General features: G+C 56.1%; 1 protein-coding gene across 3 annotated transcripts in view; it reads right to left on the bottom strand.

Moving 5' to 3' along the window:
• Nucleotides 1-23,357, bottom strand: part of Prdm16 (PR/SET domain 16) — a 300,472-nt gene that overhangs the window by 124,643 nt on the left and 152,472 nt on the right. The window lies entirely within an intron of this gene.

Here is a 23,357-nt window from a genome sequence, read left to right as displayed (position 1 = left end):
CAAGGTCGTTTTCATCAGATGTAATTGCAAGGAAAAATAAACCTGCCTTAACAGAAAACAGCCTTCCCGTTCTGTTCCCTCCATGAAGCTTTTCCAACCCCGGGTTTTGGCAAGTCCTGGCTGTGGGTAATTATCAACACAACGCAGGTCCAGAGACGGATGCCAGCTGAGTGGAAATGGCGCCCGCGGTGTGAGAGGGGCCTGGAGACTCCGGCGGCAGGGGATGGAATGGCCAGGGGGCACCATGGGCTGGCATGGACTGTACCCTCTGAGATGGAGGGAAAACAGGTCCCACAGCGCTGGAGGGCGTCTCGGGGCCAACCTCTGTGTGAGGATCGTGCGGCTGGCTGCAGCTGCGCGGGCCGTGGCTCTCCCCAAACGCAGGCTCTGCCCCTCCATTCTGTCACCCTTCGCAGTCACCCGAAGTCCCAGCGAAGCCCTGCAGTCTCCTTCCTCGTGGGAGGCCAGCAGGCCAGCCCTGGCATTCGCTCCATCCGCTGTGCTGAAGGAAGACTGTTCCTGAGGGGTGTGGGCAAGGGTTGGGTGAGCCCGGCCGTGACCCCTGCCCCTGCAGACAGACCCCTCGGGATGTTTCTTCCCCTGACTCTTTGTTTGGGGTGTGAGGAGGATAAGCGAGTAGACAGAGGGGCACGCGGAGGCAGCACGGAGAAGGGCCAGGCCTGCCAGTGCCGGAGGATGGCGCCCAGCTCTCCCTCCGCCCTGACATCCGCTGTTCATTTCCAGGACCTGTCCCAAGCTCAGGCCTGACAGGCGGATGCCACTCACTTGGCTGGATTCTGGAACACTCAGGCTCATTTGCCAGGCAAAATTAACGAGAAAAGAAAGGCCTGAACGAGATAGTCATTCATGACTTCTGCCGGGCCAGTCTGCCCGTTCCTGAGCAGAACAGTACAATAAAAAAAAAAAAAAACCCCAAACCAACAAAACACAAAGCAACCCTCCACCGGGCACAGGTGGGAATGGCGACCTAAAAGCCTAGCGACCTGCGGCCTGTCCAGAGCAGCCTGAGGATGAAGCACGCGAGCTCCTCCCCGGGGTCTAGGTGGGGCCAGCTCTGGACACCTGTCCAAATCTCAGGTCCAAGGCTGTCCCTTCACGGCTTCCTCCCCATCGCTGCCCGGCAGCTGGCTGACCCAGGACCCCCACCCCCATGTGCCTGTTCTCTGTGCGGTGCCCTCGCCGCCATCACCGCCCCCTCCCCCAAAATATACAAAGGAGAAGAATGTAATGGAAAAGCTAGTAATGCAGCAGCAGCAGCAACAGCAGCAAAATAACCCTCTGCTAATGGCTACCAAACTTGCTGCGTGTCAGTTCTAGTGACTTTGTGCAGAGAGAGTGTGTAATGATCACGCAGCTCCGAGACAAGGCCTCTCTCCGGCAGGAGCCGACATGACAGGGCCTGGAAGGCAGGTGCTACTGTAATTAGCTATTGTTTGACTATCAAAAGTCAGGGCTGATTAAAGCCACTAAGCACAAGTGCGCTATTTTATTTCAAAGAATATTATGAACTGCACGCTGGGGCCCTTTCAGAATGGACCTTCCTTCGGCAGCTAGCGAAGAGCCCATGCCAGCAGTAATCAAACGCAAAATCTGCATAAACCTTCAGGGTTTAATTCAAGCAGAGACCTCTCATTAGAAATATGTTACTTTATGAAATCTGGTCGCCAGCAAGGGGAGAAAAATGTGACTTCTTAAGAAAAATGAATGGCACCTCTTTAGTGATTAACCCAGGATTAATGGAGGCCCCCACTGCTCGGCCTAAGTCCATTTTATTGCTAATTCATTTAGGTACCATTTCAGATACGCCTGATGAAAGTTACCTGCTAGGGCGCCAGGTTTTGGCAAGCGAGGATAGCCATTATGGTCAAATCCCAAATACACTTTTTATTAGAGAAGCTTTGAAAAGTGTCTTGTGCTAGTCTTTCCCCCTCCTCCCTTCCTTTCTTTTTTTTAAGAGACTTTCTATTTAATGTACTCAATTAGTTAAAAACTTGGATCCTGGTTCATTAATCAGAGATGGATGTGACTGTTTGACTTTGAGCTTTTTGCCTGTTTCGCCAGGGTGAGGGAACGCCCCCCCCCCGACACACATACACGCGCGCACACACACGTAACGTACCCATGCATTTCACAACACTTTCACATGCCCCCTACCCCTACAAGTATGCTCGCATCCCATGATCACATGCCCTCACACACACATCCATGTCTACACATACACACACTCACGTGTCCACACGTACCCACGTACTCATGTAACCACAAGTGCATCCTGTGCACCCACCCCTCCACACCCACATGCACGCACACCGCCCCCCCCAGCTATGCTCATACATACTGGCACATCCACCCCTACTTGCTTGTAATCCGTATGTACACATGATCAGGCACCAAGGGCCCAGGCTCCAGCTCTGCCCCATGCCCGCGTCCCTGACAGCACCCCTAGAAGTAGGCAGTGTTTGTTTTTCTGGATACTGAGGTAATGCCCCGAGGTGGGGGTCCCCTGGGAGGCCACGCCTATCTGCCACCAGCATTAGGAGTGGGCAGGAGCCAGAGAAGGCCCTGCCAGGCCACCGAGTCCAGCCCAATCCACCCTGCTCCCACCTGGCCCCCAACGCCTCCCTGCTCCTGGGTGCCATCTGCAGATTCCAGCACCTCCCCTCCCGTCAGACCCCGCGGCCCTGGCCACCGACCAGGCTCCGTGGAGGCCCAGCCTCTCCTTTGTCAGAGGGACATTCTGGGGTGAACGGCCAGGTGGGATGGGCAGCGTGGTCTCCCCTCCTGAGTCCCTCCCTCAAATCAGCTTGGCATCGCCTTGGTTTACTTCGAAGGATTGAAAAAGCCCGGAAAGGAATGTGAAACCAAACGACGGAACAGCGGTGGCGGGCAGTTGTTGACATTGTGCACAATGCGCCTCGAGCTTTCTCGGCAAGGAACGGGGGCCTCCACGTAGGGCCGGCGCTCCCCCTGGGGGCTCTGAGTGGGAGGGCCTGAGCTCCTGCCCCTGTCACCTGGCCAGGACTCACAGGAGGGGTGGCGGTCACTGACCTTGGCTGGTGGCCTCGGACTCACTGCCCCGGGGTGGGCCACAGCAGGTCCAGGGGTGCCACCGGCCCCTCTGACCACAGCAACCAAGATCCTCTCTGGGGAAAGACAGAGATGGCTCCCATGTATAGAGCACTCGACCCAGACTTGACCTCAGGGCAAGCTCATGACCCTGGCCAGAGTGACCCCTGGAGAGTGAGTGACCCCTGGGGCCCAGGCCCACCTACCCTTCTCTACCCTTCTTCGGCGCAAGAGTGGACGAGGCCAGCCCACCCTGGGGAGGCCCAGGCAGTACCAAGGAGAGCCCAAGGCATTGTCTACTTTGTTCAAGGCCTGGGCTGCCTTGTGGCCCCCAGCAGGGAAGGACTGCAGCCCAGCACCTTGTAAAGACGGGGCGTGTCTGGGGAGCCTTCAAACCTTTTTCAAGCCCTGTAGAACTGGGCTAATGTGGCCCCTGTGAACATGAAGGCCACCTCTGCAAGGCCTGGGAATAGAGCCCAGAGGTCAGCGGGTTCTACAGGCCCGGCACAGAGCAGCACAGACCCAGAACAGAGCCCAGCTCCACAGGCCAGTCTCTGTGCACAGGGAAGGGCCTGGAGCTTGCCTGGACAGTGGGTTTTGAGCGCTCCATGTCCTGAAAGCTACAAAGGAAAAATGCATTCACACGCACCATGTCTCTGGCCTGTGTGGGACTGCACACACAGGGCACCGTGGGACCTGGCCAGGAACTTACAGGCCCACAAATCTGCTCTGGACAAACCTGAGCCAGGTCTTCCCTGGGTTGGAGTGCTTCCTGGTCACTGGCCACCTCTGGACACTTCTGGAAAGGATGGAAACCTCCTGCCAGCCCCAAGGGCTCTGTGTGCCAACCTGTGCGGTCCCCAAACAAATAGCGGGCAGGTGACATGCGGTCAGGGAGAATTTGTCTCTTATACGAGACCCATGTGCCATTGTAAAGGCAACTTGTAGTCAGGTGTAGCCAAGCCAGGCTGGTGAGGTCAGGTCTGCGTGGGGTGGTGAGCTGGTGAACACCAGTGCTGGCGGGGAGGCCCATGAGGGCTGTGGGCACTGCCAGAAGCTAGCTGCCTGGCCGGCCTCTGTCTCCAGCTCATCCATAGGGCTCTGCTTTGTTTTCTGAGCACATCTTCCTATTCTGCTGGGGCTCTGGAGGCAGGGACAGCCTCTGCCGGCCTGAGCCCCGGACAGTGATTGATTGGGGGCAAATGGTCTGGGGGCACCTGTGTGGCAGCACCTGCTCTGAGACAAGATCAAGACCTGGTCCTTCCACAAAGGACCAGCTGGCCATCTGGGGTCTCCTCAGAGCAACTCCAGGGTCCCTCCAGGCCTGCAGCTGGTACTCCGGCTGTGGACTCTGGCTGTGGACTCTGTGCTGTGGACTCTATGCTGTGGTCTCTGTGTTATAGACTCTATACTGTGGACTCTGTGCTGTGGACTCTGGCTGTGGACTCTATACTGTGGTCTCTGTGCTGTGGACTCTACACTGTGGTCTCTGTGCTGTGAACTCTACACTGTGGACTCTGGCTGTGGACTCTATGCTGTGGACTCTATACTGTGGACTCTGTGCTGTGGACTCTGTACTATGGACTCTATACTGTGGTCTCTGTGCTGTGGATTCTGGCTGTGAACTCTATGCTGTGGACTCTATACTGTGGATTCTGTGCTGTGAACTCTATTCTATGAACTCTACACTGTGGACTCTATGCTGTGGATTCTGTGCTGTGGACTCTATACTGTGGACTCTATGCTATGGACTCTACACTGTGGACTCTACACTGTGGACTCTGGCTGTGGACTCCATATTGTGGACTCTGGCTGTGGACTCTGGCTGTGGACTCTATGCTGTGGACTCTATACTGTGGTCTCTACACTGTGGTCTCTGTGCTGTGGACTCTGTGCTGTGGACTCTGTGTTGTGGTCTCTGTGCTGTGGTCTCTGTGCTGTGGACTCTGGCTGTGGTCTCTGTGCTGTGGTCTCTGTGCTGTGGACTCTGGCTGTGGACTCTGTGCTGTGGTCTCTATACTGTGGTCTCTGTGCTGTGGACTCTATGCTGTGGACTCTGTGCTGTGGACTCTACACTGTGGACTCTGGCTGTGATCTCTGTGCTGTGGACTCTGTGCTGTGGACTCTGTGCTGTGGACTCTGTGCTGTGATCTCTGTGCTGTGGACTCTGTGCTGTGGTCTCTATACTGTGGTCTCTGTGTTGTGGACTCTACACTGTGGACTCTGGCTGTGGACTCTATGCTGTGGACTCTGGCTGTGGACTCTGTGCTGTGGACTCTATGCTGTGGACTCTGGCTGTGGACTCTGGCTGTGGACTCTACACTGTGGACTCTGGCTGTGGACTCTGTGCTGTGGTCTCTATACTGTGGTCTCTGTGTTGTGGACTCTGGCTGTGGACTCTGGCTGTGGACTCTATGCTGTGGACTCTGGCTGTGGACTCTGTGCTGTGGACTCTATGCTGTGGACTCTGGCTGTGGACTCTGGCTGTGGACTCTACACTGTGGACTCTGGCTGTGGACTCTACACTGTGGACTCTGGCTGTGATCTCTGTGCTGTGGACTCTATGCTGTGGTCTCTGTGCTGTGGACTCTGTGCTGTGATCTCTGTGCTGTGGACTCTACACTGTGGACTCTGTGCTGTGGTCTCTGTGCTGTGGACTCTGTGCTGTGATCTCTGTGCTGTGGACTCTGTGCTGTGGTCTCTATACTGTGGACTCTGTGTTGTGGACTCTATGCTGTGGACTCTACACTGTGGACTCTGGCTGTGGTCTCTGAGTTGTGGACTCTGCTGTGGACCTTGGCTGTAGGATGCAGCCTTTCGGTCTGGGGAAGGTCTGGTGTCTGTGCTGGAGGTATAATTGGCACAAGCATGTTGGGGTCTGTACTCTGACCCTGAGAACCAGAGAATCTCCAATAGGCCCAGGAAATGGCTTGTCTCCACCGGTACATTCGCAGCCCTGCCTCCCTGCCCCACCTCCGTGTCCCATCCAGTACTGTCGGGCTGTGCTCAGACACCCTTTGATGCATCTCCAACTTGAGAATGCAGGGTTTCTGACTGCAGCCACTCTGTCTGGAACCTTCTTCTGAAGTCAGCCATTGCCTCTGCCTGCCCCGTCTTCCGCACTATAGAGCAGGAAGCAGGCCCGGGGGACTGCCTTCACAGTCTCCATAAAGCACCTGGGGGTCTGCAAAGGCTGGCCAGGGGTGCAGACGTTTGGAGACACCTCCCCCAGTCTTATAGCTGGTGCCCAACCTCAGGGGCTCCTGTGGAACTGGCCGTGAAGCACAGAGTTATCCTTAATCCTTGGTTTGGAGGGTGGAAGCTGGTACGGGTGCCTGGGGCCCATGCTGGGAGGACAGAGGCCCAGTGACCACACAAGGGCTCCTGGCCTTTCACCTCGCAGGGCCTAGAATCTTAGAATGTTCTGAGGACCACTGTAGGCTGGGGCAGGGGGAGGAAGCCGGTCTTGGGGAGGCCTCCACTGAGGCAGATGGCTGGGCAGGCAGGAGCTGCAGGAGCGTTGCGAGGAAGCTGTGGCTCCTGCAATGGGTGATGGGTATTCTACAGCAGACTCTGGAAATGGGGCCGGGGGTGGGTCTGCCATCCCAGGGCCGTGGCCTGGGCCTCTGGAGTCCTCAGTAGGAGTGTGTTCACCCTTCTCAGCCATCCGACCCCCGCCAGGCCGTCCTGTCCTCTTACACCCTCATCCAGCCGTTATCCTCCACATGCACGTGTTAATTATCTTGCCACTGCTGTAATTTCTCCCCGTAGTCCATTAATTAAGGGGTCACAATCCCAGAGCATGTTTACCCAATAAGCTTTCTTTTTTAATTATCCTAATTGCTTGGAGCCTGACAAAGACCCTGCCCTTCTCGTTCCCAGTAGATTAGCAGATGATAAACGCACTGCCTTGTGCGTGTAGCCACGCCGCGCACGCGCTCGCTGAGTGCCGGCCTGCATCCCTGCAGGGTGGTGACTCGTGCCTCGCCCGGGACCTGCATGCGTGTGTTCACACGCACGTGCAAACACAAGCCACAGGGTAGCTGGCCTGAGGGCTGCCGGGGTCCACATCGATTCCGCTCGTGGGCACAGGCACGGACGAACCACAGGCAGAGCCTCACTGCTGGCTGGAGCAGAGGCCCGGGGACGGCCCGCACTTCCTTCTGGATTTGCGCCTCTGCAGAGGTGAAGGGAACATGCCACAGTCCCTTGCCCTGCACGGCATGAGGCTCCTGCCGCCGGGCTGGGCCTGTCTCAGCGGTGGACACTCACTGGTCCTGTGAATGGAGAATCTGCTCACCGAGGGAAGGGCCGGCACCCCACTCTGCCCCAATTTACAGGAGGAGAAAAGGAAGCTCACCAGGGACAAGGCCCCTCCTAGCACCTTCTCATTTTGAGCAACAGAGCTCCAAGAACACAGTCCCTGGGTGTGGTTCCCCAAGTCACACAACCCTCACACACCCAGCAGGTACCCACGCATCGTGTCCACCCCAAGAGAGCCACAGGCCGGCTCAGTTTCCGGCACACATGCACTCAAACAGCACTAATAGCAGCTGAGACGGGAACAGAACCCGTGTCCACCAGTGACTGTACACACAGTGGCCTGGACGGCCGCCGACCAAGCAAGGGAAGGGAACAGAGCAGGGGCATACGTGCGACAGGAACAGACCCTGAGCACAGAACACCGCGGGAAGATTCCGACGCAGGCCACACCACACGCTGCAGAATTTCTTTTAAAGGTAAGTCCAAACACAGCCTGCAGACGTGGGGTTGTCGGGGCCAGAGGAATGGGGCCAAGACGGTAACTAGCAGTTCACAGAGGTGCAACATGACAAGACAGATTGGCTAGAAACTTTCAAATGCCAGGCCAGAGCCAGACACTGGTGGCTCACCCCTGTCATCCTAGCTACTCAAGAGGCTGAGACCTGAGGATTGCAGGTCAAAGCCAAACCCAGCAGGAACGCTTATGAGACTCTGATCTCCAATTCACTACTCAAAAAACCTTAAGTTGTGCTGTGGCTCAAGGTGGCAGAGCACCAGCCTGGAGCTAAAAAGCACAGAGACAGCGCCGGACCCCAAGCTCAAGCTCCATGACCCACCAAAAGAAACAAGAAAAAAAAGGAGATGTGCAGCAAATGGTACACCCTGTCGCAGCTGGGGTGAGTATGTGGGGAAGCGTCTAGTGGCCGGGCCAGCCAGCCTGGTGGACCCTTCTTGCCTTGGAGGAAGGCCGGCTGGAGATCCAGGATGTTTCCTGCACCGGGCCTAGCATCCCCTGGCAAAGCCTCGTGGCAGTACCCAACTCAGCTCATCGATGAACTTCATTCCAGTGTGAGCTGTGCCAGGCTCTGGACTCTTGGGGCAGGCAATCAATCCACGTCTGCAGAGACAAGCATCAGTGATGTCAGGGGAGAGGAGATTCCAGCCCACCCTGCCCTCCAGAGAATTACGGGTACCGCAGCCATCCTTGGCTACCTCAGCCAGCTTGCTGGCGTCTAGCTGTGCCGGGCAGGCCCACGAGTTCCGTGGAAGTTTACGTCTCTTTAATAAAGATTAAGATGTCAGACAGGCAGTGTTGCACAAAATCCTACTTTTATTAAGTTCTCATTACCAGCCGGAGAACAAGGCCAATTGCTGAACTTCTGAAGCGGCACGGTTTCCCGAGAAGAAAATGGTTATTAAATATGCATTTATGATGACGGGGGCTTTGCAGTTCTTGCTGAGTAAGCGAATGGGCATCTTGCCGCCCTGGCTGCACCCAGAACAATGGAGACTTAATGAAAAGTGACCGGCTGCGTGGCCTCTCGCAGGCTGGGGGGGCACCCTGGGGGAGGAGGGGCCTGGCCTGGCCTCCGGGCTTCCCAGAGCCCAGCTGGGGATGGCAAAGGTCTCACAAAGATGCCCCTGAACAAGAGCCGGGGTCTCCACAGGCACTGACCACTTCAACACTGTGCTGACCACACTGTCTGTCCACCTGAGATCCACCCCCTCCTTCCCACAGACCGCCGCAGGCTCCCACGCTCCTGCTGGAGCCCCAGGATCCCGCAGGCCCACGCGGGGCCAGTGCATTCAGCTTCTCCCCCTTTCTTAGGTCCCTTGTCCTCTTCCCGGGCACCTGAGGCTGGTGCTCTGAGTCACCCGGTTGTGGCTCCACATGGAGAAAATCACGCAGGGTGACCTCCTCTCCCATCACGGGACCCTCCCTCTCTCTAGCCACGCATCCTTCCCCTGGGACCCAGATGGGGACCCCCCCGACCTCGCCCCGGTCCCCTGACATCAGTCATCCAGTCAGCCACACTCAACTGCAAGTCCCGCGGCTGGCTCTCACCCCCTCTGCGCTCTCCTCCCATCCCCAGGAGAGATGGCCTGGTGAGGACCAGCCATCTCAGTCCAGGAGCTAAGGGACCCCATATTCTGCCGGTGTCGCTCATGGTGGAGCCTTGGCCGTCGGCGCCTCCCACACCCTCCCCGGGGCCACCTCCCTGCCCCCGCCCCCCAGGGACCCATCAGCGCACTGCCCTACCTGTGTGCCTTACCCTAGAACTGGGGGGTCTGCCCTGGAGGGGCATCCCGTCCTTCCCAGTAATGCTCACTTCCTACCAGCCTCAGGGAGGCCCATTCAGAGAGGCTGCACACCCTCCACCTGTAAGTTGGGTGCTTTCTGTGTCTCATTCCAAGGGGTGGGTGGGAGCCCAGAGGAGAATTTGATGTCTTACTGATGGCGCAGAGCCTCGGCCAGGGCCATGCTCCTGCTCAGTGTGTGTAGAGCACCCTGCATTCCCTCAGGAAAGCCAAGGACGAGGCTGGCTTCTGCTGTCTATTCTTCTTCCTTTCCTCTTTTCCCTTCCCTCCCTCCCGCCCTCCCTCTCTTCCTTCCTTCCTTCCTTTGGAGGTACTTGGTTTGAACTTAGGACCTTGTGCTTTCTACCACCTAAGCCATGCCTCCAGTCCTTTTTGTGCTTTGGGATAGGATCTCCCCTTTATGCCCAGGTTGGCGTGGACTGCAATCCTCCTATTTATGTATCCCACAGAGCTGGGATGACAAGTGTAACTCTGCTCTCTGAGGAGCTCCTCTCTTCTCCCTCTCTGTCCACAGACACCTGGACAAGAAATGGTGTTTCCTGGACTCTGGTGCAGGTCTTATCTGGTCCTGAGTCCAGGCTGGTTTGTGCAGCATGCGGCCGGGTGGCCGTGGTGAGCGCGGAGTATCTGCCTGCCGGCCCCCAGGGTTCAGAAGCCTCTGCTCCCAGGCCTGTTTGCCAGAGAGGGTAAAAGGGACTCTCACTGCTGTGTAAACAGACTTTGCAAAGACTCCTGCGTTCTCACCCCTCTCCCCAGCTCTCCAACCCGCCCTGAATCGGCCGGCTTATCGGCAGGGCCGTCTGGTGGTTAAAAGATGTTTCCCTGAATTGTGAGGGTGCATAGAAACCGAGGCATGTCAGACCCAGGACAAAGGAACTCAAGTGTTTGAGATGCAAAAATATTTTGACCTGGCTACATCATTTTTCAAAGGAAAAAAAAAAGTCGTTCATGGCTCACAATTCACTTGCTATCTCTCAGGAAGTCCTGTATTTCTTATTAACTCCCCCGGGCCTGTTTCTCTGCGTGAGAGGTCGTCTGGGAGGGCCGGGTGTGAGTGTCGTTTATGAGTTCTCCTGCTGCCCCTTCCTGTTATTTTTTTTCTTTTAATACCTCATCTTAGGGTGCCCTTTCCGTCGCAGTGCTGCTCCGTGCCTCACCTCCAGGATGCTGGCGGTCTCAGAGTTCCAGCGTGCTTGGACACAAGACTCCAAGAAGCCGAGTGGCTCGATCCCCGTCATGCTGTGGTGAGGGGAGCCGGGGCTGACGCTCCTTGGTCCCCTCCTCCCTCATCTGCCCATGGAATGAGTCCATCTGGATTGGGTCTCCAGGGCTCATGACCACCATCATCGACAATAACATCATCACTACCATCATCACCACCACCATCATCACCACCATCACTCTCTCCATTGCTCCAAACTCCACCTCGCTTTACTACATCTACAGGTGCAGTGCGTGAGATCGTTCATGCACTTACAATCACAACTCCAGGCAGTACCAGTCTTAGCTCAATTTTTACAGATCATGAAGTTACACAGCAAGTAGTGGAGTTCTTTCAGGGAGCTTTTGGCCCGCTCGACATTCCTCTCGCCACGGAGTCCTGCATGCCCAGAAAGGCCCCTCCCAGTGGGATTTCAGGAGCAGCTCAGTGAGGTTGCTGTGGGGTTGGAGCCGAGCAAGCAAAGCACCTGAACACCTCTGACGCTGTGTTTCAGATCTGGTGTCTACAGCCACAGGAACCAAGCTGTCGGCGGGGTGCTGGGCAGGAGCCCCTGCCGGAGTTCCCCCAGACCCTGGCGTGACGTGTGTGAAGAACAGCCCCTTCCTTTTGGAAGGGTTCGTCAGGTGTCAGGAGGGAAGCTGAGCCGATGACATTATCGGGCTGGCAGGACAGGCCCCCAAAGAGGGAAGAGGGCCTTGTGTGGAATTACAGTGCACACCAGGGCCCACGGGGGAGGCAAAATCCTGAGTGCTTTAAGAGGAAGCAGAGTTGGGGAACTGCAATTTTTAGACCAACCGTGGCAGGAAGACAGGGTCATAGGACAATGATCCCCAAAACCAGTGAGGAAAGGAAAGAGAAGCATCCTGGGGCCTCGGGGCAGAGCTTTCCTAGGGCCCCTTGCTTGGGGGTGGGTCCTGGAATCACACACGTCTACTGAGACGCAGCGCTCCGGGGAACCACGGGGCTGCTGGGCAGCCTCCAGCTCAGGCCCTCTGGGCACAGTGGGGCCCCGAGGGGCAAGGAGTGGCTGTCCTGCAGGCCTGCTGCAAGAGTTCAGAGTTCCCCAGTGCCGCCTGGGCTTGTCAGCCTGCGGCCACGCAGCCCATCTTCCGCACCCCAGCCTGACTTTGGAAGAAGAAAGACACAGCCGTTGTGCACGAGGCTTGGTACGTGTCCGCCCCGTCCCCCTCCGCAGCTCCTGCTTTCGGCCGCCTCCTGGGCTGGTGAGGATGGACAGAGGCTGCCCATGGGAGAGCCACGAAGCGGAGATGCGCCCCGTCCCCAGCTCTCCTCTAACCCCAGGAAGCCACCAATTGCAACCGCCCTGAGGTCTAATTTGATGTTTTTCTCCACCTTGCCAGTTCCCTTTCATTGCTGCTTCTGTACTGCTTGTCCAAAACAGAAATACAAAGGGAGGAAATCTATTCAAAATTCCTCCTCCTCATTTTATTTTTGCAGCTCTCTGGGGTACCCACGCTTCAGATTCTCTTCCGATAATTATCTGCCCTTTCGGGGCCTTGGTAACCCAGAGCCCCAGGCTTGCAGAGCGAGAAGGAAGGCTGGCCTGGCCGAGGCAGGCCGGGTGTTGCCAGCGGACTCACGGACCTGCGAGCTGGCCTCGGTTTTGTAAAGCAGGTTTCCCCCTTTTGATCCACGATGAACGCCCCACCACACTCCTTCTGCGTGATAATTTTCTGTCCCCACCAACACACACATGTCTGAGGCCAATGCTGTAAGCCTCGGCCATTGCTCAGACATAACAGAGGCAAAGCTCCAACATGAAATAATGCATCCTGCTTTTTATTACTTCATTTATCAACGGCCTACTAGAGCAACATCTTGCCAACTGGGTGAGGGAAAAAAACAACAACCATTCACCAGTACAGCCCAGCTGATGGACGTGGTGTCAGGTGGAGAATGGACCCCGTTAGCATGCTGAGACAGGGAGTCATTCAAAGAAGGAAATATTATTAAATAAGAAAACAGTACACTCATGCTGAATCTGTTAAATTAAGAATCCCACCCTCTCTGGCCAAAATCAATTTGTTATCTTTCACATTTCCCCCTCCCTCTGGGTAACGGGGGGGGGGGGAGTGGGGGGGGGAGCCGCCCAGGGAAGTGCCTCCTGGCATCTCCCCCACTCAGGCCCAGCTGAGCCCACCTGCCTGATGGGAAATGCATGCCCGAATGCAAAGCGAAGAGCTCAGGGGGTTCTTGGAAGGATACCCCTAAGATTGGAGCCTATCTCCAGGAGGAACGGCACATCTGGGAGTCTCCAGGGAATTGAGGATACAAAGAACTAATGCTGGGAGTCTCCAGGGAATTGAGAATACAAAGAACTAATGCCGGGGCTCAGGCCTCAGAGGAATTCTAACTCCAGGACTGCAGAGATTTGCACAACCCAACCTTACATCTCCAGCACCTGGGACAGCTCCTAAGCCCACAGTAGGTGCTTAGTAAATATTTGTTCAGCAGGGGAGTGGGAGGGAGAGGGAAGGAAGGGAGGGAGGGAGGGAGGAGGGGAGAATGGGAGGGAAGGAAGTTGGTTTTGAGACAGGTTAGTTTTGAGGATCTGAGGAATTACAAGGAGATACAAAGAATTTTCAGTCAGAATGAGCATGGCTAAGTCCAAATAACAAGTAAGACACCAAAAATCCCACAGACCTAACAAAATGCCAGAAAGTTTGATTTTCCTGTCAGCCCAGTGTGACTCTCTGGGGTGCTTCTGCTACCATTTCTGGATCTCTCTAGAACTTTCTGATTGTAGAGTTGGGGGCAGAAAGCCCCGTAGGGTGTCACAATGTGACCAGCAGCTCAGCCTAGGATCAGTAAGTACAACATAGCACACATCCCTCTGCTCATGACTCGATGGCTCCATGCAACCTCAGCTGGCCCAAAGCCGGCCCAGGTTCAGGTTAGAGCAGCCAAACGCCCTGCCTGATGGCAAGACCAGAAGCCTAGTCAGCAAGACTTTGACTCCAAAGAAGCTGAAGCTGCTCGCCACCAGCTCGGAACCCTTTACCACCTGCCCCATTGCTGTGGCCTGAGGCCCAACACCCCCCACGGAGGCCGGCACACGGAGAGCCCCACGCCCCGGGGAGGTGCATGTCAGGCCAGCCTTCACCCTTCACCACCAAGAAGTGACCTTTCTAGCTCTATCACACATGCGTGTCTGTGTGTGCGCGTTTTATATGTGCACGTGCGTGGCATATCGCTTCTTGAAGAACTTCTTCTTTGAACCAAGAGTATTTTTGGAGCCATTTCAGGTGTGAAGGAAAAGGGATGAAAAGTACAGCCCCCCCCTCCTACTCCCCCCTCCTCTCCCCCTGCCCCAGGCTCCTCTATAGCTAGCATTCTGCAGGGTATTCAGGGCTACGATTCTCACACTCGAGTGACACCGAAATGCTCACACAAAGCCCACGGCTGGCGCCAGGGTTCACATTCTGAGTGCTGTGTTCCAGGGCCTTGTACCCATCACCACTGCCCCGAACACGCCTCGAGGCTCTGCTTATTCACACCTGGCCTTTTTAGGTTTTGTCTGATCGCCATAGTTTTGCTTTTCCAGAACACCACGCCTTCGGAATCCTGCAGTGTATGTAGTCTTTATGTGGGCTTTTCTCACTTCAGAGTCCTGCATGCTTTCCTTTCTCTTTTCGTGGCCTGGCATGAAGATTCTCTCTTTAATGCTAAATGATGCTCTAAATGTCCCCTTTCTGGGCCCCAGGCACCGTGCGGAGTTGGTTTATTCTCTCCTCTACTAGTTAAGCCCACTACCCATCAGTCACTGCCAACAAGCCAGAGCCTCGGGGCTGTTCTTCCCTTGCTGTCCGGGCATGACTCCTCCCAGGAGAGGCCCTTGGACACCTGAGCCAGCCTGGCATGGACTTTCACCCCACAGCTCTGAAGCCAAGTCCAGGGCCTCTTCCTGAGGAAAAGACTGCCATCCTCAGGGCTAGGCATGCCCACGGGTATGCTGACGCCGGCAGAGGCCAGGGCAGGCTGGACAGCTAGCCTGTCCTTGGGCTTTATTCTCAAAGGACACTCCCTGAATCATACTCGGTACTTTGGCTTGTGACCCAAGAGCTGGCCGGATGTCGGGTCAGATGCCATCTTCTTTAGGAAGCCTTCTGTGCCCCACCCAGGTGCTTGGCTTCATGGCCATGGCCTCCCACGAGAGGTGGAGTTCTCTTTCCAGCCTTCCGTGGGCTATGGTTTTGGCTGGGGTGAGCCGAGAGGAGGTCAAGCCCGTGAATCTGCTCCCATCCTGCCCCAGAGATCACACTGGTCCAAGCAGGACAACAGGACATCGGGCCTAGCCCAATCCAGCCATCGGTGGAGAATCATCATCGGAGGCTGGCTGAGTTTGGTGGAGCCGTTTCAAGGTGCCACACCTGGGGATGTTTTGTCATCCAGCCTCGTTGTGGCCACATCTGATGGCCAAGTTACCTCTGGTGGGCCCGTCCCGTCCTGGCTCACTTCTCCTTGTCCTGTACTTGTCCGAGCGTGACTGTCGAAAGCCAGTGTCTGCCCGGCCTGAGGCTGGCAGAGTAATGGCAGAGTGGCTTCAGGCCCTGACCCACAGCTCTGAGCTCCATTTTCCTCTGCAGTGAAGCAGGAATGATGAGGGGTGCGGGCGGTGATGGGTCAGAGGGGTGTGGCGTGACCATGGCCGCAGCAAGCATGGCTGTGACCCTCGGGGCCTCCCTGGATCAGAGGAGGCAGCCACCCACTCTTTCATGACCCGCGCGCATGCCCTCTCCTCTCCCCTTCACAGCCCCTTCCTGGCCTGCACTGGGACCCAGGCCCCAGGAGGCAGAGTCTATAGCTTGCTGTGGCCGCCGGGAGCAGATGCCAGCTACTCAGAACTACTCCGGGGACACCACACGTCTCTGCAGTGTCCACAGTGGACGTGGAAACTGGGTACATGAGTGGGGACCCCCCGGAGAGGGTCTGCTCCATCCCCCAGGCCCAGGCCGCCTGCACCCCGCTGCCTATCCTCCCTGGGCCTAGTGCAGACACCCTTTCTAACAGCAGCTGGCTTCTTAGCTGGGAGCTGGCACCCAGCCCCAGCTCCCCACAGCAGGCCGGAGCCCTGCGCAGCCCACGGAGGACGGGGCCCTCACTGCCTCCTCCCTGCTCCCTGGCAGAGAGAAAGGCCTTCTCTACTCCACTGGTCAATTCTCCCCTCCCCGTACCCAGCAGTGGCCCAGGGTGGTAAGGAAAAGGCCGCAAGCATCCCCAGCTGGTCTCATGGAAATCACCTCCCAGGTCCTCAGAGCAGTCCTGGCCCAAGATGCTCGGCCAGCAGCAGGGCCCAGGCCTGGCTCCATTTGGAGAAGAGCCTCTAGGGACATGGGGCTGGGTGGGGTGGGGATGCAGCCAGACACGGCTGCAGGGGAGTGACCGGGGATGTGGAAGGCCCCAGGGAGATGGCACCATGCCCTGACGGGCTGTGGTCTTCACCCTGCCGCTCTGTCCATACCCAGCCAGAGCGGGCCCCACTTCCCCTAGGACAATGACCTTGACGAGAAGAGGTGGCCGGGGCTGGGAAGGGTGAGCCGCCCCCGGCCTCTTTTGAAAGGCACGGCTGTGTTAGAGACCTTCCCTGCTCAGGCCCCGGCTGCTGACTTTGCTGAGGTGTGCGTTTGTGAGCTTCAAGCAGAAGAGGCTCAGCAGAACTCAGAGCTGATATATATTTCTCCCCTAATAGTGCAGGACAATTTAATTAACTCAATATCGCACCCACCTGAAGATTACGGACCGAGTTTATTGACGCCTCCATCTGGCTCCTATAAAACCAGTAATGCAGCCAATAAATCCTGCCCCAGAACAGGGTGCCATCCGCCGCCCTCCTGCCGGGGCTGCTTAGGGGACGGGGCTTGAGAGACCCCATCAGGGCTACCTGGAAACCCCCAGACCGCGGGTCTGTGTGAGGATGGGCCCAGCTGGTCCCGGGCAGGAACCTGTGAGCCCTGACCCTCTGCGGGGGCAGGCGCTCCGCAAGAGGCCGCCGCGGACTGCTCACACCTCCAAGGCCCCGGGCAGGAGGGGTGCCCCATGTTCGGGCCCCGCAGACCGTGGCACAACACCTCCAGTCCGTCCCACCCAGCCCAGGCACGGGGCCAAGCCTGTGGCTCCCTGCGCTGACTTGCTCCTCCCCAGTGTTCAGAGAAGGAAAGCTTAGGCAGAGCTTCAAAGTTCAAAGCCAAGGGCCCCAGAGGGCAGGACTGGGCTCTCGGGGTGGGTGGGGGCAGGCAGGGAGGGCGGTGCCCCCTCACTGGCTGAGAGGAGCCAGTGGTGCACAGGTGGTCACATGCCCAGGTGGTGTGAGCTACACCTGGTGTGAATGGGGGAGGTTTGGCTTTGTGATTGAGTTCTGGACGCAGGGTCCCCAGCGATGGATGCAGTTCCTGAGGACAGCAGCAGTGTCGACGCTCACTCCCTGCAGGGGCCCTGGGAGAGGGACTGCAGGCCTGGCCCTGGTCTTCCGTCCCCCTCCTCCAGGGCCTCGACCTCAGGCTGGCGCCCAGGGCCTGTCCAGGTGCACCTCTGGGGATGCTTCAGGGGCACAAATCCAAACTCATCAATTTTTCACAGAAATAGAGACATAAAAAATGCTACCCCACCCCATCCCACGCCTCTCCCAGCCCTCCCCCCCCCACCATCCCCGAGCCCCTTACACCTCCAGGCTGGTCCAGCAGAGTCCCCGATTAACTCTCACACACAGGGCCCTGGAGATAAACCAGCTGTAGCAGGTAATAAATTACTGCACAGGAAATTAATTAGCCGCACCTCTCCTGGTCTAATCTGATGGTTAAGCTGATTTAAGGGATGCTCGGGTTGGGGTGGGGGTGGGGGCGGTGGAATCAACTTAATTTAGAAGATGGGAGGCTGTGAGGTTACATTTCTACAGTCTTCATGTAGCCCAAAACTCACCTGCGCCTGGCTAAGGGACCATTAGTCACCCTCCCTTATCAGCAAGTAAAGGGGCCCTGCCCCAGCAGCCCAGTTCAGATGCTGCCGGGAGGTCAGAGTCTGCTGGGGGCCCCGGGCATCTGTAGAGCTGACCCCTCCACCCCGCTTCCCCTGAGACCCTTCAAGGCCCATTTTCTTCCGGCAGGGCGGCCTTTCAAGACACATGTCAACAGTTGGGAAAACCTGAAGCCCCCATCCTCTGGGGATGGGAAGCAGCTGTGGGGGGTGGGGGGGATGCACAGGGGAGGGTGGAAGGGGGAAGAGGAGAAGGAGTCAGATACCAGGCTGGTCCCCAAGGGCAGCCGAGGGTCCCCAGGGCCATGGGCCTCGCGTGGTTGCCAGGAGGGGAATCTTGGGGGTGGTACCTCCCGACTTTCTGCTGTCTTGGCCGATTTACACCTCTCCGCGTTGCAGTCTTTGATTCAGCAAAATCAAGGATGCAAACTTCTTAGGAGTACTTAGTTTCCATGGCAACCGGAGCTGACCTCAACATCATTGTTCTCAAGAGGGGACTGACTTTACTATATGTTCATTCACTGAATTAATGGACTCCCGGTTCTTTTATCAGCAACCCCTGAACAATGGAATGAGAGACATGTCGTCAAAGGGCTTTCAGCCACTGTCCAGCCTTTTGTCCCCGGCTTACGGCAAGCAGGCCAGTCTATTCAGCCCGAGATTATCAAAATCAACTCGGGGCTGTCTCCGGGGCAGCTAAACACACTTTGATTTCATAAAGACATAACTGATCCCACATGCAAATTAATCAGTTTGATCGCACATTCTTAGAGTTAGGAAGGGGCTCTGCTGTGATTTTTTTTCTTTTTTGGTAATAAAGTGTGTCTGTAGGGAAACTAAAATTTTGTTACAATGCTTGGGTGGGTGTGAGTGTGGCTGCTGGTAAGGAGTAAACAAGGAAAGCATATCTAAAACTTACCTCTATGGTACAATATACCCTCAACCTAGCCACGATCAGCCAAGCTGAGAGCAGTGTAGAGCCTTCCAGGTCTAATAGATACCACAGCCAAGCAAAGGAGGGAAGTCTTCAGCATCTCCCCATGGCAACCCCATCCCTTGCCCTCTGTCTCCTCTTCCCTCCCGACTCTCCAGGCACAGGGGAAATGCCTCTGCTTTCCTCTGGAGGACGCCATAGAAGCAGAGTAAACCAGAAGATGAAGGATGGAGCACACACCCATGGTCATGTCCAGAGATAAAACAGCCTGGCAACCCCCAGCCCCAGCCACTGCTCAGTCGCGGCCCTGTTTAGACCCCCGGGGTGTGTGGCCTCCAAGTCATTGACACACAAAAGCCACTCGGCAGTGGTCCGTCTCTGCTCCATCCTTCCTGGATGGACTGAGCTCACATCCCTGGCCCCAGACATCTTTCATGAGCCCAAGGTGTCCACGGATGGGCACAGGAAGCCTCAGGGTTTTTCCACTGCCACAGGAATCTCGCCGGGGTCACGCGATAGGAAATGCCCGTACAACAGCCCAGTTGGACAGACGCCGCTCGTAACATCCAAATAATCATTTCACAAATTATCATAATCATCAATCAATCAAACTGTTTGGACAATGGGAAGGCTGGGCTATCAGATGGCTTTTATGACCTGTAGCGTTTTGTACATAATAATAACAGAGAGATTGATGAACCTATCACAGGTCCCTCTTGCTTCGCTGGGGCTGTCGTTAGCTCAATTTATTTTTGACTTTCTTCCCATATCTCCAGCCATGGCCCCAGAGGACTGGCTACAGAAAAGGCACCTCTGTCCAGGCCCCCCAGTCTGAGTCTGGAAGATGTAAACTTCCATTTGTTTATCTGAGGTGTGAGTATATGTTGGGGGGGGGAGTAGAAAATAAAAATACAAGAGGAAAAGGTCACTTCCCTTTGTTTGTGGTTTCTCCCCAGCTGTGCGGTATTAACACGTCCTTCCTTTTCAAGATGGTGAAAGAAAACAAGATAAAGTGGACAAAAGGAAAGGCCGTGGGGGCCTGCGTTTCCCCTTTTCCTATCACCGAAGAGATTGAATCAAAATTCTTTCGGCTGATACCATCTCCCTGGGTGGACTACACTCTTGTTAAGGGATAAATTCAAGCCCTCCAGAAAGTCAAAGAATAAATTTAAGCCTTTTGCCAAATGTCTATCCTATTGGATTTTGATAAGACGGCCATTGAGCCTTAATAATGTCTTCCATCCATTTTCCGTGAGCCCTTAACACGGCTCTTTATTCGTCCCCAAAGCCTCTTCGCCCGGCCTTTTTATTACCGGCCCCCGCACGCTCTCCAGGGAGCCGCGCGACCAAGTGATGGATGGACAACTTGCTAGATTATCTCCCGCAGATGTTTGCTCTCCAGGAGCCGCGGGCTTCCCCTCTAAGTAAACAGAGACTAAATAGAGTCACCGGCAGAGGGGCCGTCCCAGAGGTCCGGCACTGGCGTACTGCACCAGGCCGGCGGCCAGAAGAGGAGACAGGGCCTAAGTGACTTTTCAGAAAGTGCAGGTCACACGCCGTGGGCACACACCACCATGTGGGGCTGGCAAAGGCATGGAGGCTTGGGAACTGGACTCGGGGCTCAGGACCTTGTACTGGAGCTGAAGCTGGGCTGCGGGCAGCATGGTATGGGGTCAATGATGGGAGAGTGGGGGGGACACAAAGGATGAGCCAGAAGGGGACCATACAGGAACACTTAGGACCAGAGGGGGCAGAGAACACAGAACTAGTAGACTAGAGAGAAGGGGGGAGGTGGGGTAGGGAGAGGGGAGGCTAGAGAAGGTGTCCAGACATAGGGCACAAAGGGCCTAGAAGTGAAGGGATGGGATTGGTAGCCCGGAGCAGGGGGGAGCCCCGCCCCTTTGGGGGCGTGGTTTTACCAGGTGTAGCAGTTCCAATGCAGCTTCTGCATTGCCACCCTGAGGGACCCAGGCTCCATCGCCTTTAACCTTGGAATAGATGATCTTGGCACTTAGACTCTATAGCACTGACCCCCACCCCCCTGCCCCCGGAAAACATGGCTTTTCTGCCTGGCAGAGTGCAGACCCTAGTAGAATGAATGAGGTCTGTTACATTTCATCCCTAAGAGGGACTAAACCAAGCTCAGAGACATTGATGAAACAGCCCAGGGGGTTAACCGGCCCCCGGCCCCTGCCCACTCTGCCCATCTCATTTGTATTCAAGTAGTATGTACGTGTTAGGATGACCCAAACTGTAAAACCAGTGAATTGGGAAGCCACTGAATTCATCTCTTAGATGGCACTCTTGTGCAAGAAGTTACACCAGCTATAAACAATGTGATATTCCCACATGTTGCCATGACCCTAGGCAGCATTTCTGTTTGCCAGGTGGGACCTTCCACCTGGAAAGAACCGGATGAGGCGGTGTCTCCCTGCCTTGGGTCCCACTGTGTGACAACCCCCCCCCCCCCCCGCTCTGGCTTCTCCGATCATCCCAACAGTGTGATCCTGGGCAACCTAGAATCTCCTCAGTGCTATCAACGCCCAGGTTCAGCTAGGGCTGAGAAACTGTGTGCTGCAGTGGGCAGAGAAGCAAAGTCGACGATGCGGACGGTGATGGGGGGTGAGGAAGCCCGCCCCCAGCACCACAACGACCCCCCATGGGGCAGTGAGCGGCTCACAGCTGGTCGCCTGCCTGCATCCCCTCGGTGCCAATATGCTCGGGCTGCGTGGGGGTCCCGGTGACCCTCGGGGGCTTCACAAGGGCATGGAGCTGAGTGAATGCCATCTCCCCGGCCCCACGGCCACCCCACCTCACCCAGGAGTGGTCCTCGGCGGCCCCCCACCACGAGCAGCCTCTAGATAACCCAGGGCCACATCAGATACGGCCAGGGCCCCTCAGGCAGAGCTCACGCAGTGCCATGGAGGAGCCCCACGGGAGGGCAGTCACGTTGATCCTCATCCAGCCAGAAACATCCAGACCTCACCTCTCTACCACCCCTGAGGTTTAAACTTGACTTCTGACCTCCGGCCTTGACCCTAGTTCTCATGGCCCACGCGGCATGCACTTACGCATCTTCCCCCGCCCCTCCCACCCGCTCTCACAGCACATCTGAGAGACACATCAAGTTAACAAGGTTGTCTGGCCAAGTGTCCCACAGCCTGGCTCGGGGCGTGTGTGTGTGTGTGTGTGTGTGTGTGTGTGTGTGTGTGTGTGTGTGTGTGTGTGTGTGTGTGTGTGTGTGTGTGTGTGTGTGTGTGTGCGCGCGTGTGTGTGTGTGAACACACTCCAGAGGGGAAGGAGACTGGAGTTGAATACAGGTTGTTTGTTTGTTTCCAGGAAATGAAAGCAACTACAGCGATTTGAAACACAGAAACTCTGCTTCGTGTCTCTTGCTTTCCTATGTCCTTTGAGAAAATATAAACTCATTCAAAGAGGCAGGAAGGGAGAGAGAAAGAGGGGAAGAGCCATGATGTGATCAGACGAAGGAAGGAAGGAAGGGAGGGAGGGAGGGAGGGAGGAAGGAAGGAAAGAAGGAAGGAAGGAGGGAGGGAGGGAGGGAGGGAAGGAAGGCCTGCCTCAAGCATCCCTTGGCAGTGGGCATTGAGAACAGACACCTATCTCCCTACACAAGAATTCTAGAGATTGCACGGGGACAGGGACAGGGACAGGAAGGAAAGACTTCTGGTCAGAGGTCCTACAAGAGGCCATTGCAGAGCCAAAACATGCTGCCATCCCCATGTCCTCCCAAATCCACACCCGGGGCTGGACCTGGGAGAAGGGACAGGTCCTACCCCTTTGCAGAAAGCTCGGCCTGGCCTAGAATGTTCTGCACGGATCAGAAGCTCAGGCCACACCTCACATGAAGTCAGCAGGGTACCTCCACCCACAGGAAGTACCAGGTAAGGGGTAAGAAGAGTCAGGTGGCAGCTGAGCCACCCACTGCGGATCCAGCCTCCCTGCAGCTTTGTCGACACAGTAACTGGGACCTGCTCTCTTTTGATTTGGAGCCACACTGCCCAGAAAGAGGACATTACTTATTTGACTGGAAAATCCTAAACACGAGATCAACTGTATTTGCGAGTGTGTGCATCTGTCCCTGTGTATTTGCATGTGTCTGCACACACACAGGAAGCCCAAGGCTCTGCCCGGTGAGTGGGTGCAATGCTTTGGAACTGATTTGGGAGCAAGCCCTTCTCCCTGCTGTCTGGGCTGCAGTGCGTGTGTGCATGCGTGCGTGCGTGCGTGCGTGTGTGTGTGTGTGTGTGTGTGTGTGTGTGTGTGTCTCCGTGGGTATCCTTCTTCAGGGACATGTGTATTTTCTCTTTGCATAGATCTCTCTCGGGGTCTTTGGGGGCTTGTGTTTGTCGACTAGCTATTATCCATCATCAACCAGCAAGCAAAGTAGCAGCTAATGCCCAGCTGACATTCTTTCTTTCACCTAATGGTTTGCTTATTTAAAGCGATGCTTGAACCCTCTTTGCAAGCTCTGAGTACAGCAAAGGCTTTGTTGACTCTCAGACAATTGTGTCCACCCCCATA

Source organism: Dipodomys merriami, unplaced genomic scaffold (assembly GCF_024711535.1).
Source record: "Dipodomys merriami isolate MVZ:Mamm:240054 unplaced genomic scaffold, mDipMer1.0.p SCAF_28, whole genome shotgun sequence".
NCBI classification, from domain to species: domain Eukaryota; kingdom Metazoa; phylum Chordata; class Mammalia; order Rodentia; family Heteromyidae; genus Dipodomys; species Dipodomys merriami.
The sequence above is the reverse complement of the archived record's forward strand: the minus strand, read 5'-3'. Positions and strand labels throughout refer to the sequence as shown.